Source organism: Vombatus ursinus, unplaced genomic scaffold (assembly GCF_900497805.2).
Source record: "Vombatus ursinus unplaced genomic scaffold, bare-nosed wombat genome assembly UNPS02014171.1, whole genome shotgun sequence".
In the NCBI taxonomy this organism is placed as follows: domain Eukaryota; kingdom Metazoa; phylum Chordata; class Mammalia; order Diprotodontia; family Vombatidae; genus Vombatus; species Vombatus ursinus.
This window is the reverse complement of record NW_020953949.1, coordinates 5,474,704-5,488,673: the sequence shown is the minus strand read 5'-3', so window position 1 is coordinate 5,488,673 and position 13,970 is coordinate 5,474,704. Positions and strand designations below refer to the sequence as shown.

At 40.6% G+C, this 13,970-nt stretch overlaps 2 non-coding genes across 2 annotated transcripts; both read left to right on the top strand.

Annotated features, from left to right (window-relative positions):
• The first annotated feature begins 8,671 nt into the window (after positions 1–8,671).
• TRNAR-CCG lies at positions 8,672–8,744 on the top strand. The gene has a single exon. It is a non-coding gene; the product is annotated as a tRNA-Arg (tRNA).
• A 1,494-nt stretch (positions 8,745–10,238) lies between these two features.
• Positions 10,239–10,312, top strand: TRNAN-GUU. The gene has a single exon. It is a non-coding gene; the product is annotated as a tRNA-Asn (tRNA).
• The last annotated feature ends 3,658 nt before the right edge of the window (positions 10,313–13,970 follow it).

The following is a 13,970-nucleotide window of genomic DNA, read 5'->3' as shown; positions in this document are numbered from 1 at the left end:
ACGTCTGCTGGTGCAAATGTTTGTTTTTTCCTGTGCTGACCACATTAAGAGGGCTCTCTTCTGTGAAAGTCAAATAGTACCAAACTAGATAAAGTCACCACTATGCAGCTAACTCAAGCCTTGATTGACTGCACCCTCAGCCTCCTCTCCCCTCTACTCAGAGGGCTGGAGAGTGGAGCGTCACACACTCCCAGTGCCTTCCTTTTTAAAAGGCAGAAACTGGACTCTCAGAACACTCCACCTTGCATCTGCTGCCCTTCCTGCTTTCAACTTCACGGAACAAGATGCCCCCGTGGCTAGGTGCCACCTGGTGTCCTGTGCCTCCCCCAGCCCCTGCCTCTTTTTGTGTATTATCTCCCCTTTAAGATTGTAATCTCACTGAAGGCAGGGGCTATCTTTTTACTACTTGTATCCCCAGCATTTAGCACAGTACCTAGCATGTCAGAGCTGCCCTGCTATGAGCAGAGGAGAACTCACTGTCCTGCCTGGGTAGAGATTTCATAGATACTGTCAACCTTATTTCTAATCTTTCCCTGGTGGACCCTGTCCAAAGCATCACAAAGTCTGGTTGAGTCCCTGACCCTTGCTTTCTTCTCAGGCTCAGATTGGCTGAGTAGGCTCAACTGTCTTTGGGAGACTAGTCACAGACCTTGTCCTCAGTTTATGAATCTAAATGCAGCCCAGGATACCCCATCAGGGAGTCTCTCCTGGTGGTCCACAGCATTCCAATTGGTAACCCTTGCTGTGCAAGACTGCTGAGACAGTGCCATGCTCTGGCATGCTTCTGTGCATGCTTATAGCAGCCTCAATGCAGCTGCTCTAAATTTTAGTGCCAGAACACCAGGATTAATGGGTGGTCAGTTTATGCCTAAGAAATGTTAATGGTATATTAAGGGATTCCCTTTTCAAGGGCAGGGAATTCCTCTGTGGGGAGACCAATTCACAACACCCTGAGATAACTTGAAGAAAGCAAAATCAGACTCAATGCAGACAGACAAATGAATACCTGCTGGTGAAGTCAATTATCAAAATGAAAATACTTTCTAAATCTAGCCCAAACTTCTTCCTCAGTTGATCAGGCCAAGGGGATGGTCATTCATGGATCAGGGTGATTTGACCAAGTCTAACCCACCTGAGCAGTAATGCCATCTGTTCAAAGAAAATCAAGTAGAAATGAATTTTATTTACCCAGTTCCTCATTTTCATCACCTGCACAGGTGATTCTAAGCAGGTGGAGTCCACCAGAGTTCTGGTTCACAACTCCAAGATGATCTGGTGGCTTCATCCACCTCGAATCCCACTACTGTCACCAATTGTGGGTGATCCAAGAATAACAAAACCCCAGAGTATCAAACTTGTGTTGGGGTTTATTGAGTTCTCCAGCAAAGGAGCCCCACCTTCAGGGCAGAGACTCTCCCAAGTGATTTTACAGAGGGCTTATATATGCTTAAACCACAAAGGAGGCGGAAGGCTTCAGGCAAAAGGAGATGGGTAGGGGATGTTGCAAGATCTGACTGATTAGATAAAATACTTTAACCTGAATGATAAAGCAAATTCCTGAAATCAGGGAACCTTTGAAGTCAAACAGATGTTATCACTCAGCATGTTCTTGTGGAGGGATCATTGGAGTCTCCAGCATGGCAAGGAAGTCCTTTAATCACTGAACTCATGTTTAACACAAGAGGGAGGGACTTGTGCTCAGTTCATCAAGATGGAAGGAGTTGTGCTTAGTTTGTGACCCATACTAGTGATAGCTGGGATTTCTTCCTCTAAAATGGACCATTCATGTGTTTTAACCATTTACCAATTGGAGAATGCTCTTTTGGGGGGGGGGGTAAATTTGACTTAGTTCCCTATATATCTTTAAAATTATGCCTTTTTCAGAGAAACTTGCTGCAAAGTATTTTCCCCTGTTTCCTAGTTTTCTTCTAATTTTAGCTGATTGATTTTGTTTGTGCAAAAAACTTACATTTTATGTAATTATAATTATCCATTTTACCTTCAGTGAACCTCACTATCTCTTGTTTAGTCATGAACTCTTCCCCATCCATAGATGTGATAGGTAATTTCTTCCATGCTCCACTGCTTATGATGTCACCCTTTATACCTTAATCATGTACCCATTTTGAACTTACCTCAGTATATGGTGTAAGGTGTTGGTTTCTGCCTAGTTTCTTTCTTTCTTTCCAAGTTTCTGCCATGCTGCTTTCCAGTTTTCCCACCAGTTTTTGTTGAATAGTGTGTTCTTACCTCAATAGCTGGAATCTTTGGGTTTATCAAACACTAGATGACTATGTTTATTTGCTTCTATATACTGTGTTATAATATGTTCCTCTGATCAGCTTCTCTATTTTATATCTAGTATCAAATTATTTTGACAGTTACGGCTTTGTAGTATAGTTTGAGATCTTCTAGGTTCTTCTAGGTAGGCCCCCTTACTTCCCATTAAAAAAATAGATTTCCTTGATATTCTTGACCTTTTGCTCCTCCAGATGAATTTGGTTATTTTTTCTAGCTCTATAAAAAATTCTTTGGTAGTTCGATTGGTATGCCACTGAATAAGTAAAGTAAATTAGGTCATATTTTCATTTTTATTATCCTGGCTTTGCCTATTCACGAGCAATTAATATTTCTCATTTCTTTAAATCTGTCTTTGTGTAAAGCATGTTTTATAATTGTGTTTATACAGTTCCTGTGTGTATCTTGGCAAGTAGACTCCTATATATTTTATGTTGTCTGTAGTCATTTTAAATAGAATATCTCTTTTTGTTTCCTCCTGCTAGATTTTGGCAATTTATAGATATGAATAATTTCTGCGGGTTTATTTTAAATATTACAACTTTGCTTAAGTTGCTCCTTGCTTCAATTACTTCTTTTTGGCTAGGCAATGGGGTTAAATGACTTGCCCAGGGTCACACAGCTAGTATGTGTCTGAGGCCGGATTTAAATTCAGATCCTCCTGACACCAGGGCCGGTGCTCTATCCGTTGCACCACCTACCTGCCCCCCTCAATTACTTTTTAATTGATACTCTAGAGTTCTCAGAAGAAACCATCATATTTTTTGCAAAAAGTGATGGTTTTATTTCTTCTTTGCCTATGGTTATTGCTTCAATTTCTTTTTCATTTCTTATTGCTACAGCTAGCATTTCTAGTTCAATTTTGAGTAGTAATGGTGATGACAGACATCCTTGCATCACCCTTGATATTGTTGGAAAAGCATCTGGTTTACCCCTATTACAGATAATGCTTGTTCTTGGTTTTAGAAATATACTACTTATCATTTTAAAGGATGTCTCCATTTATTCCTTTGCTTTCTAGTGTGTTTTTTTTTAATAGGAAATAGGTATTGTATTTTGTTGAAAATTTTTTCTGCATCTATTGAAATAATCATATAATTTTTGTTGTTTTTGTAACTAATGGGGTCAATTATGTAGTTTTCCTAATACTGAACCAGCCCTGCATTCCTGGTATAGATATAGCTTGATCATAATGCATGACCTTTGTGATATATTGCTAAACTCTCCTTGCTAGCATTTTGTTTAAAATTTTTGTATCAATATTTATTAAGGAAAATGGTCTATAGTTTTCTTTTTCTGTTTCTATTCTTCCTGGTTTAGGTATCAAGACCATATTTTGCCAGTGATGGAATTTGGTAAGATTCTTTCTTTAGCTATTTTTTTTTCCAAATAGTTTATGTAGTATTGGAATTATTGCTCCTAAAATGTTTGATAGAATTAACATATAAATCCATTGGGTCCTGGGTTTTTTCCTTTGGAAGTTCATTAATCACTTGTTTAATTTTTCTTACTTAAATAATGTAAATATTTTATTTTCTATTTTCCTAAATTGGGCAATTTATACTTTAAAAAATATTCATCCATTTCATTTATATTGCCATTTTATTGGCATATTATTAAACAAATAGTTCCTAATAATTGCTTTTATTTCTTGTTCATTGCTTTGTCAAATTTTCTACTCAATGCTGGTCTTTTCATCAGAAATGCTTGAAAGTTCTCTATTTTGTTAAGGGTCCATTTTTCCCCTCGTAGAATTATACTCAGTTTTGATAGATAGGTTATTGTTGTAATTCTAAATCCTTTGTTTTCTGGAATATCATGTTCCAAGCTCTTTCCTCATTTAAAGTTGCAGCTGATAAATCTTGTGTGATACTGATTGTGGCTCTACAGTAATTGAATAATTTCCTTCTGACTGCTTGAAGTATTTTATTTTTGACCTAGGAGCTCTGGATTTTGGTGTAATATTTCTGGAACTTTTCATTTTGGGATTTCCTTCAGGAGGTGACCAATAGATTCTTTCAATTTCTACTTTGCTTTCTGGTTCTACACTATTTGGGCAAATTTATTCTTTCTTTTTATTTATGGCTTTCAGGTAGTCCCATGATTCTTAAATTATCTCTCCTCAATCTATTTTCCAGTTAAGTTTTTCCACCTGAGTTATTTCACATTTTCTCCTCCTCCTCCTCCTCCTCTTCCTCCTCCTCCTCCTCCTCCTTCTTCTCATTCTGTCTCTTGGCTGTTTTATTATTTCTTGATGTCTCATGAAATCATAATTTCCATTTGGCCAATTCTAATTTTCAAGAAATTATTTTCTTATAGCCTCATATTGGACTGCTTGCCTTCTCAATGATGGGGGTGGGGGATGGGGAGGGAGCAGGGGAGAGAATTTGGAGCTCAAAGTTTTATAAACAAATGTTAAAAATTATTTTTGCATGTAACTGGGGGGAAATAGAATAAATAAATAAAAGAGATTATTTTCTTTAGTAAAGTTTTGCACCTCTTTTACCAAGTTGTGAATTTTCTTTTCATGTCTTTCTTACCTAGCTCTCATTTCTTTTCCTATTTTCCTTCTCCCACTCTCATTTGTTTCTTAAAAATATTTTTAAAAATATTTTCTTTTACCTCTTTCTTTAACTCTTCTAGGAATTCTTGTTGGACTTGTGTCCAATCTGCATTTTTACTTTGAGGCTTTGCTTATAGATATTTTCAAGTTATTGTCTTCTTTTATGTTTGTGTCTTGATCTTCCATGTCAACATAGTAATTCTTTATGGTCAGGTTGTTGTTGTTGTTTACTCATTCTTCCAGCCTACTTCTTGACCTTGAACTTCATGTTAGTAAGGAGCTGGGTACACTTCTGAGGTGGGGTGTCCTGAGTTTTCCTTTTATATGCTTCTGTTGTTTTCACAGCTCAGGTTGGCAGGCCTGCAAGTTTTCAGTGCTCCCAAAGTGCTGTGATCTGGGGTAAGATCTGTGCACTACTCTTTTTGTCTGGACTCTATGAGTACCTAACCCAGGTTTGGGTCTGTTGAATTGTGTTTGGTTGAATTTCACTAGATTGCTGCTGGTCTCAGTACTATTAGCCCACTGGGAGGTTCTGTTGGTTCAGACTCACTGAATTGCTGGCTCCTTTTCTGTTATTCAGTCAGTTGTGTCTAACTCTTCATGACCCCATGGACCTTAGCATGCCAATACTGGCCCTGGGATTTTCTTGGCAAAGATTTGCCATTTCCTTCTCCAGTGGATTAAGGCAAACAGAGGTTAAGTGACTTGCCCAGGTCACACAATTGGTAAGTATCTGAGGCCATATTTGAACTCAGGTCTTCCTGACTCTAGGCCTGATGCTCTATCCACTAAGCCTAACTAACAAATTGATCATGCTTGGACCTTTGTCTCTCAGTTTACCTTAATTTCAGTCATGACATAGTCAATAAACATTTTTTGAGCCAGGTACAGTGCTAATAAATGAGGATATAAAGAAATGAAAAAGACAGCACCTGCTTTCAAGGGGCTTACTTTGCTAGTTACTGGAGCGGGGAGAGGAGATAGTTCTCCTTCCACTGAGGCCTGGGGAATAACAGTTAGCTTAGACAGTCAGGAGATTTCGAAAGTAAATATACTTATCAAAGCAAACAGTAATTGGGAAGCCATACAGATTTCATTTAAGTGATAGAATACACAATAATAAAGGGTTCTGTGTTATCCAGGAGGGAGATGAAATCTTAGCTCAACCTGGGTGAGAACAATCTTATCTGAGTATCCCACTTTTTTGGGGTGCAGGTATGGGAAAGAAGGACTATTTTGTGTGTTTGTGTGTGTGTGTGTGTGTTGTGTGTGTGTGAGTGTAGTTTGCCCTTCAAAGTTCTCACTTTTCCTACTTCACTGTCCCAGCTTCTCTCTCAGATTTATCTTTGTCAGTCAGGAATCACTTTTCCTCGCAGACTACTGTCCCTTCTGGAAACCACCAAACCCACTCTGGCCATGAGATTACACATATTTCACCTCTTTTGGGCCTCACATCAACCCTGTGATATAGGTGCTGTAATTACTCCCATTTCACAAATGAGGAAAATAAAAGAATGTGGAGGCTAAATAGCAGGATTTGGACATGAGTCTTTCTGATTCCAAGTCCAGTTTTGGATACATTATTGCATTAAATTCTTAGAACAACTTTGGGAGGCATATAGCACAACAGAAATGAGTGCCATTTTCAATAACCGTATCCCTGTTTCAAGGATCCTTGATCCTTCAGTGTGGGTAAACACCTTCATGCCTTAGTCTTCAGGAGTTACTGTGGCTGGGGAAAAAAAGTCATCTCTTGGGGGACTTTCTGTCCTTTAGTTTTTCCAGACTTAACTGAGGCTCCTCTGAAGGCAAAATCCTTTGCTAATAAGCCCTGGAAGGCACTTTCTAGCTTGAACTTGGAAAAGCTTGTATTCAGTAGGCACAGCCTTCAAGAACCCAGGACTACCTCTGCTCCTCTGGGATAAGGAGGCAAGAGACTTATCCAAGGATACAGCCCTATTAAGTAGCCATAGGATCTGAGCTTCATAGAATCTGAGTTGGAAGGGACCTCAGAAATTATCCCAACCTACACCTTGATCAGGAATCCTATATACAACATCCTCTGTAACCCAGTTTATACTTGAATATTTCCACTTCTTAAGATAGTCTGATCCACCCTTGATTGGGTCTCAGCTCTCACCAGTGGGAGATTTTTTGGCTGTCTTCCTTTTAACTAAAGGATTCTTAACTTTGACTCTGTGAAATTGTTTTTAAAAATATGTATTTGATAATATTTCAATATAATTGGTTTACTTTGTAATCCTATTGTTCCCTTTTATGCATTTAAGAATATTTTTTTGAGACCAGATTGCCAAGGGGTCCATGACACAAAAAGAGTTAAAAACTGATGTTTTAACTGAATATTGCAAGAGTAAATAAGTTGGTGCTGATCTGTTGGTCGGTTTCCATGGAATCAGGGAGATGAATCTGCAGGGAGATAAATCTGTTGGCGATTCACCCTCTCCACACCCCAATTCCCATTGGAAAATGAAGCAGGAGATTCAGAACCTGTGCTGTTCGAACGTGAACCTAAGGCCCATGTTTCGGAGAGCAGAGAGCTGGTCAGGTTTGAGTGGTGTACTAGCAGAATCTCCTTGACTGCGTCTCTGGATGAAGGACGCCGCTGTTTTCTGGAATATGGGCCCTGGGTGAATCCCCTTTGTTCCAAGCAATAGACTGAGGAGAATTTCCAGCAAAAGTGGTAGAGGCCACACTGGAAAGCCAGAAGACTTGGTAGCTGCATTTCGGAGTCCATACCAGTGCACCATTCCCACCGATGAGGTGGGAATCCCGCGGTCCACTTTAGGAAAATGCTAGCTGGTATAACCTAGAACCTTGACCACATTCATCCTAGCATTCCAGCATCTCCCACTCCAGCCATATCTATAATGATGAATTAGCTGTTCATCCAGTCAATCAGCAAGCATTTGTTAAACCGCTACTATTTGCCAGGCACTGTATAAAGAAGGCAAAACAGTCGTTCCCCTGAAGGAACTCACCATCTTGCAAACAACTGTACAAACAAGCTCTATGAAGGATAAATTGAAGACAATCAGTAGGGGGGAAGCACTAGTGTTAAGGGAGATCGAGAAAAGCTTTTTTGCTGAAGATCGAATTTAGCTAGGGTCTGAAGGAAGCCAGAAAAGCCAAGAAGCTGAGACAAGGAGGGAAGGAATTCCAGGCATGAGGGACAGCCAGAGAAAAGACGCGGAGTCTGGAGATGGAGTGTGAACACCCTCATCCTAGTCTACTAGAATCCTCTCCCTCCAGCAATACGCAGTTAGCATTATGAGTCATTTGGTGGAACCTTGGACCTAGAACAGTTTCAGCTCAGCATCTCGGCACCCTCCCTTCTGCTGTGCTCTTCCGCTGTGGTGCTGCTCCCGAGCTCGGCTCCAGACAGTAGAGGCTACTCCACCTTCCCCGCGAGAAATTTGGTTCCATTCGGTCGGAGAGCCGGGTGGTGGGGCTGCAGCTCCCCTGCTGTTGAGCATCCCATAGCCTGGGGCTTCTTGGCTTGGTGAGCGTGGCTGGCTGCGACTTGTACTCGCCATTTCACTCTTGGCCCTTTAGAGACGAAGGAATCCAGTCACAAGCCTAGATTCCTGCCTGCCAGCCTGAGCCTTCCGCCTTCCAGTTTTCCAAAAAGGGGTTAATCGAATGAAGGAAACAGCAGTTTTTTCCAAGCTGGGGCTCGGATCCTACGGTTGATATACACAGACACAGGAAACTACTCGTAGAATCAAAGGCAGAAGGAATGCCCCGCCCTTTCTCTTTTCTATAGGGAAAGCAAAGGCACCCTACGTAAGAGGCCGCGTGGCCTAATGGATAAGGCGTCTGATTCCGGATCAGAAGATTGAGGGTTCGAGTCCCTTCGTGGTCGTCTCATGTTCTGTTTTGCTCTCAGAATTTCTCTTGTTCACATTGTGGTTACAACCCCTTTAATTCCTTATTCGTCTGGAGATGGTGAAAGTAAAGAGAAAAGAATTAAACAAAACACTTCAAACCCTAGGAATTATTTTTAGATATTGCGAGATTCCTGGGGTGCTTATCAGCGAAGAGATGGACCCGGGAAGGAATTTCCAACCAGGGAAAAGAAACGAAACGCATAATGAGGCACCCCCTCCCAGTTAGGTTGGAAATCGAATTGCTGAGTCTAGGCGCGTACAAGCGGATGTTCGCCACATACATAGAGACAACTGCAAAAGGAAGATAAAAGAGCATTTATTAAAGCACAAGTTCAAGTACCACTTTCCTCTTTCTTCGGCCCCCCGCCCCAGACCAGACCCAATCTGATCCTTTCCCTGTTCTTTCCCTTGCACCCTTAGACCGGAGCTGTTCTCCCTACACGGATGTCTCAGACCTAAGCTACTTCATTTTCTTACGCCCCAGAGATGTCCACCCACGGAGACTGCGTGAATTCCCGGTCCTGGGGTTCTGTTTCAAGAGAAGAGGGTCCAGATCCACTACTTTCCGAAGTGTGCGAGCCTCTCCAGCAAAAGAAAACAATCTGGGAAAATACCATTTAGAATCCCTAGAGGACCTGGAACTGATCTCCAAATCATGCACGGATCATCCCCTCCTTTAGGACGGGGATTCTGCCATACTTTTCTTTGCATCCTACCTAGGTCTAGCACAGAGAACTCCTGGCAGAAATTCAGTGAATGTTGGGCCTGTTTGTTCCTCTATAAAACGGAAGGGTTGGCTCTTCAGTGCCTTTAAAACGAAATACAAACGGATATTTAGGTCCTCCATAATCTGTTCTCTATTTTTCCAGCTTTATTTCATATTACTTCTCATACTTCCTGTGTTGCTGCCGTTGGGGACAATCAGCTGATCTCCGAATTCAACATCCCATCTCCACCCTCTGTGTTTTAACTGCTCAAGCTGTCCGTCTGTTCTTCATTCCCACCCCACCGCCTCTAATCCGCTCCCTTCCTCTCTTTTTCGCCTCTCAGAGATCGTCTTACTTCAAGGTTCACTCCAGGTGCCACCTCCTTCATGAAGCCTTACATGACCCCCCCTCCCCCCAATTGTAATTGCTCTGGGTGGCAATTTTCCTTATATGCACAAGTATCCCCTCCCCTATCCTACCCCCACCACCCCTCCTCCTAACAGAGTTTAAGTTCTTTGGCCCTGTGATTTTCTCAGTGTAGGTGATGTAAACCAATGTACATCTGCAAGAATTTACGGAAGAATTCCCTGTGTCCGCCTTTGCTTGGGGCCTTGAGTTTACACACTGCTATTTATGTGCAAGTAAATCACCCTCTTTGCACTTCTGCAGACGCCCACATTCATTCATATACATTACATAGCCAGGAAGAGAACCATGCTTTATACCGGATATAGGGAATTCTCCAGAATTTGTAAAGCAGCCGTCTCTGTGGCGCAATCGGTTAGCGCGTTCGGCTGTTAACCGAAAGGTTGGTGGTTCGAGCCCACCCAGGGACGTTTTTCCTTAGTTTGTCTCTCAATTTCAAGTTTACTTTACAAAAAAGTGATCCCGACCAGATATCCAAACAAATTCGGTTATCCAAACGAGTTTCTACAAATTCAATTACCTGGAACGTGATCTTGGACCCTTCCCATAGTGACGTAGTGAGCTAAGAATACCCTCTCTTGAGAGAAAGAAGTCTGGATAAACACTTTCAGGATAGCCACAGTTGGCTTTCTTTCTGGGTGCGGGTGATGGAAGGCGAATCACAGCTCGAGGGAAGAGAATAACTTGTGATTCTCCCCCATTAAGAAAGTTGGTCCAGCAATGACAATTTCTTTCCCAGAAGCTTTCTCCTGAGGTATCCTGCTTAGGTCTTAAGGGCCACATTTCCTATAACTCCAAAGATCCACCAGGGCTACTACTGAAAAGGTGGCTGATACTGTGTTGTAGGTGAGGAAATTACAAGTAAAATTCCTGCCAGTGAGAAGAAGTGGGGTTGAAAAGTCTGATCTAATCACCTCACACCCATTGGATTGGCTAATATGACAGAAAAGGAAAACAACAAAGTTGGTGGGAATGTGGGTAAATTGGCACAGTATTGCATTCTTTGAAGTTGTGAACTGATCCAACCTTTCTGGAGAGCAATTTGGAGCTATGCCCAAAGGGGTATAAAGCTGCACACTCTTTGATACACTGCTAGGTCCCTATCCCGAAGAGATCAAAGAAAAAGGAAAAAGGTCCTATATATACAAAAAATTCATAACAGCTCTTTTTGTAGCGGCTAAGAATTGGAAATTGAGGGGATGCCCATCAATTGGTTGAACAAAGGTGTGGTGTATGGTTGTGATGGCATACTATTGTGCTATAAGAAATAATGAACAGGATGATTTCAGAATAAAACCTAGGAAGATTTATATGAACTTATGCAAAGTGAAGTGAGCAGAGTCAGAACATGTACACAAGAACAGCAATATTGTTCAATGATCAACTGTAAATGACTTAGCTAATCTCAGCAATGCAAAGACCCAAGACAATTCTGAAAGACCTGTGATGAAAACCGCTATCCACATCCAAGGAAGAGCTGGTGGAGTCTGAATGCAGAGCGAAGCACATTTTTTAACCTTTTTTTTCTGTTTTTTTTTTGTTCTTTTTTTGCAACATGACTAATATGGAAATATGTTTTGCTTGAATGCACATATATAATCTAAATAAAAATGCTTGCCTTTTCAAGGAAGGGGAAGGGGAGAAGAGGAAAGAAGGGAGAGAGATAGGAACTCAAAAATTATAAAAAAAACAAATGTTACAAATTGTTCTTACATGTAATTGAGAAAAAATTAAAACATTCTTAAATAAAAGAAAGAAAGAAGGGTCTGACCCAAAGCAGTTATTTAATAGATCATCTACTTTGGAACTTTAAAGGATCTCCTTTTGGAATCAAACATGTCATCTCTGGATCTTCCCCCCACCACTTCATTTTTCCTTCTTATCTCAAGACCTGAATCTTCAGTGGAAGGGGGAATTAGAGGGGGAGGAAGCTGGATGAAATGATTGAAAGTCTTAATTGTTGAAATGAGACTGGGAAGGTTGAGAAGGCTCAATGTCCAACTCCATTCATTTCTTTTAGAGTCTTGTTCAGAGGTAGTCCAGCTCTATTTCTCCCTGGGGGCAGAACAGTGTTACAGGAGCTTCTAATACATTATACAGCTTTCTCCAGCTGTATTGATCCTAGGAATATGGGTGGCATAGTAGAACTTTGAGGAGATGGTATTCCATACACTTCAGCAGTCACTAGGGCTGTGGGCAATTGTAGGGACAATGCCATAACCTAAGTTCTAGGAAATCAGAGAAGTAACAATAGAAGAATATGTCCCCTAGTGTTCTCAGATCCTATCCCTTGCCTCTTGTGACCATCACAAGTATTCTTCCTTTCTCAATTTTATTTAAACACAGGGCATTGGGGAGAGACAGGGAACTGTGAGATATGATTGATTTCTGGTCCCCTAGGCTAGTGACACAAAAACAACTTGCTTTCTGCTTCTTTCTCATTCTCATCTCCTATCTAGGAATTCCAGCTCATCATTCCACTAGAAATCCTAGATTTCTCTCATCCTGACCCCATCTGACATCACTTTCCTAGTTCTACCTGATAATGAGCTGAACTTAATATTCAACAGGACTTCCCCCATTCTTATCCCAGGGAGGCCCAAGGGGACTGGGTCTTGTGGACAGTAACCCTGATTTGCTCACTTCTCCCAGCTGTGCAGATTTCTTTCTTTTCTTCTCCTAAAAATGATTCATTAGGCCTATTGTCTTTATATCATGGTCATTTCCCCTTCCCTCCAAAAAATCTATACTGAATCCTTCCCAGTGGCAAAGAAAACAAGTAAGCAAGAAAAGAAAATCCAACAATGTGATAGATAGTATCTGACAATGTATATGCAGTCTTGTGTCTTAGAAGTCCTATATCTTTCTGTTATAAGGGAAGAGATATGTTCATTATCTAGTCTTATGGACCTTCACTGACTTTTTATTTCTTTCTAAAATTAATGTCTTTTGTTTTTATATCACCTACATTTCCCAATATAGCCCTTTCTACTTCTCAACTATCCCCTTATAACAATAATAAAAAAGAGAAAAAAATAATTCTAATTTTACAGCATTAAGTTGTAATTGTTTTGCTGTTGTTATTCTTTCCATGTACATTTTTGGAGTCATTTTGTATATTTTTTGCTAGGACTACTTATTTCACTTTGTACCAGTCTATATATGTTTTCCTATCTCCCTATATATTTATCATAGTCATTGTTTTCTGACAGCATAGTAATATTCCATTAAATTCATGTGCCTTGATTTATTCAACCATTCTCTAATCAATGGGCATCTAATTTCAGTTATTTGCTACAACAAAAAGTGCTGTTATAAATACTTTTGTGTATGTGGGTCCTTTCCTGTTATCCTTGGCCTCCTCGGAGTCTGTACCTAGAAGAGGAATCAAGTCCTCTCAAGGGTAACTTCCATTGGTTTTTCTACTCTGAGCACCACAATGGTTCTCTTTCAACACTATGCTGTAATAAGAGGCCTACTCCAGAACTGCATATAGTCTGCAAATAGTACTGCAAATAGTCCCATGAAAACTTGAGATGGTGGATGAGATACAGTGTCTGTCTCTTTCCTAGAGGACCAAGTCCTATTTCAGATCAGGATTAGGAAGATGAAAAAGAAAGACCAAAGTTGATTGGGTTGAGGAAACAACTGAGCCCACTAAGGGGAATTACATGAATTGCTTTTGTGGTGGGTTCTGAACAGCAGCTTCCTGGAGAAGAGGATCTGAAACCCATATGAAGTTTGCTTCCCCTCACCTTTTCTAAAAAAAAAAAAAAAAAAATTCCAAAAAATACTTTTTTAGCATCTGCTAAATGCAAGGTACTGTGATTTTATGTTGAGAAAACAAAGATGAAAAAATGACATAGTACTTGCAAAGAACTTTGGTCTTCTAGGAGATGTACAACATATATGCCAATTATTAGACTTCAATGGAAATGGGAACTCATCCTTGTAGATCCTCCTAACCAAATGGGCAGGTGAAAAATCATCCATGCTTTCTCATCCTGTAGAACTGTTGTCCATGGCCCCATAAATCACCCATCTGAAGTAGGGTGGCCTACTTGTTGT